The following is a 2,698-nucleotide window of genomic DNA, read 5'->3' on the forward strand; positions in this document are numbered from 1 at the left end:
GGGAGATTTCTCTGAGGATCTATCATTGCGTGGAGATCCATCCGGGTGGGTCCAGCCTCCTGAGTTCATGTTCCAGTGGGAGATGTTCGAGGAGGGGAGGGCCTGCTGGCCAGGGAGATGTTGAAAAGGCCAGATGGGGGTTTGTCCTCTTTCTGCTTGTTTTTGTCCTGAGCACAGGATCAGCTGCAGACCCCAGACACAGGGCCTGTAGGTCAAGTGGAGGATTGGAATGGACCCTTCTCCAGCTCTGGGCCGCACTCTGCATTCCAGCCCTTGCTCTTTAGACGCAAACGTTTCCTGGTCTCTTCCACACGGGAGCCTCAGTTGATTATTCTTTTCTAAAGTGAGAGGTCCCATCGTGGCCCTGGCTTCATAAGCAAGTTCTCTTCACTTGGCTACCCAGGGCAGGTCAGAGGCATCTGGCTTAAGCCACACATTTCTCAGCCTCAGTACATTTGGTGTCTCCCGGGTGACTGACAGACATTTATAGACTTAAAAGCTTTATGATTGGCCAGAAGCCAAGCAAGCCCTACAGCCACCCCTCCTCTGTGGGTTGAATCACCATTTTTGCTAATCTTATCTAAGAGGAGACTGGGTTAACCAGACCGTTTATGAATCCATGATTCAGATGTAAGTTCACACTGGCCTGCTTTGGCATCCATTTTTATTTTACCTCAGAAAACCCCAAGGACCAAGTCTGATTGACAGGCTCCGAGAACTGGGAAGACAAGTGTGGTTCTGGTAATGGGCCCAGAAGAGAAAGCCCGCATCCCCTTCCTGTTCCTGGGTGGCGATGGAGAGGGGACATGTGCCCACTGACCAGCTCACGGCAGTGACTGCAGCAAGCTCTGAGCACGTGTCGGGAAGCCGGAGGAGCTGACCACCCAAAGCCCCAGAGAGAGCTTCAGAAAGTCACGCCACCCTCTGCCAACCGCACGGCCTTGCAGCTCAGGTTTCCTTTGAAAATGACTTTAAAGGACTTGCCAGCTCAAGGCCTCAACTCACCCTGGTCTTTGAAAAGGGAGAAAATGATCCCTCTGCTCCCATAGAAACCTGGCAGAAGAACTTACAGAAGAGACAGCTTCAGGAATGACAATTCACAGGCCTGAGAGAGGCTGGCCCCAGGCTCCTTCTGCTCCCGAGAGTCTGTTTTTGTATCATTACTATTTATGAGGGAGACGCAGGAGCAGACAGGGAGGGTGGTGTTCCAACACAAGGGAGATCAAAGACAGAGCTACTACAGCCAGCTGATGATTAATAATAAGTAAAAAGAAAACATCTCTAAACAGACTTATTAAGAGTACAGCCCAGAGCAAAGGGAAGAGAGAATTTTAATACAAAAGCATGGAGTGAATCCATTTTCACATTAAAAAAAAAAAAGGTGTCTCAAAAACCAGGCTGTGCTTGATATTCTCCACATCATGGATGTTTGGGGGGCGGGGGGCAAAGATTTGTCAGGACCTCGAGTTGAGGCGTGTATGGAGGTAGGTGTATTAGCTTTTTGTTATAGTTAGCTTTCTGTTGCCATAATAAAACACAGACCAAGAGCAATTTGGGGAGGAAAGGGTTGATTGGGCTTACACATCCTGATCACAGTCCACCTTTGAAGGAAGTCAGGGCAGGAACTCAAGGCAGGAACCTAGAGTCAAGAACTGAAGCAGGAACCATGGAGGAACACCGCTTACCGGCTTGTTCCCGGTGGCTTGCTCAGCTTGCTTTCTGATGCAACCCTGGCCCATCTGCTCAGGACCCTCCCATATCAACATAAATCAGGAAGATGCCTCAGAGACTTGTCTACAGGCTGGTCTGAGGGTGGTATCTTCTCAGCTGAGGTTCTTACTTCCCAGACGACCGTAGCGAGAGTGGAGTTGACAACTGAGCAGGGCAGATTTCTTTCCGCTGTGGCCGAATGCTCAGCACAGCAAGGAAGGGTTGATGTCCCTAAGCTCACAGCCTCAGAGGTTTCTGTTCGTAGTCCCTGGTTCTGCTAACTCTGGGCCTGTGGAGAGACAGGATATCACGGCGGACAGGAAGCAAAGAGAGAGAAGGCCAAGACACAGTCCCAAGTGACCCATTTCCTCCAGCTAGGTCTCAACTTCTAAAGTTTCCAGAACCTTCTAAAATAGTGCCACCCACTGAGGACAAGCTTTTTAAAACAACAAATAGCTTTTGGAGAGGTTGGGGGCTTGACTGAATATCTGAATCACAGTAGTAGGCCTATGGATGTGAGTAGACACACGCAGAGCTGTTCAGGAGTTGGAAGACACAGACTAGAGGGAACCCTCTAGTTCAAGTGTCTCTTCTGATCCATGAGGTGACTAAGGGAAACAGGTCTGGTGCTATCCAGTGACTGGGCAAGTAAGGAGACCAGGCTCCTCCTTACCCCAACCCTTGGAAAGAACAGGTGTGTGTTCTGATTTAGGAATGACGAAATTGCAGGTCCAAGGTTACACAGCTAAGTGCCCGGCTTGCCTGAGTTCCCACACCCAGCTATTTGTGGAACTTCATGTTCAGTCAGTATTTAGGGCTTTGGAGTCTTGTTTTTATTTCTTTGTATCCCTCACAGCAGTAATGAATACGAGCTTGTCTCCTGTTCTCTCAGAGGCATGCTCGGGAAAACGTTAAGAGAAGTGGGGAGGAAAACCAGGGAAGAGCTGACCCCTGGGCACTAGTCAGGCCACAGCCATGGCAGAGCCCC

The sequence above is a fragment of the Peromyscus eremicus genome, chromosome 12 (genome assembly GCF_949786415.1).
Source record: "Peromyscus eremicus chromosome 12, PerEre_H2_v1, whole genome shotgun sequence".
Lineage (NCBI taxonomy): Eukaryota > Metazoa > Chordata > Mammalia > Rodentia > Cricetidae > Peromyscus > Peromyscus eremicus.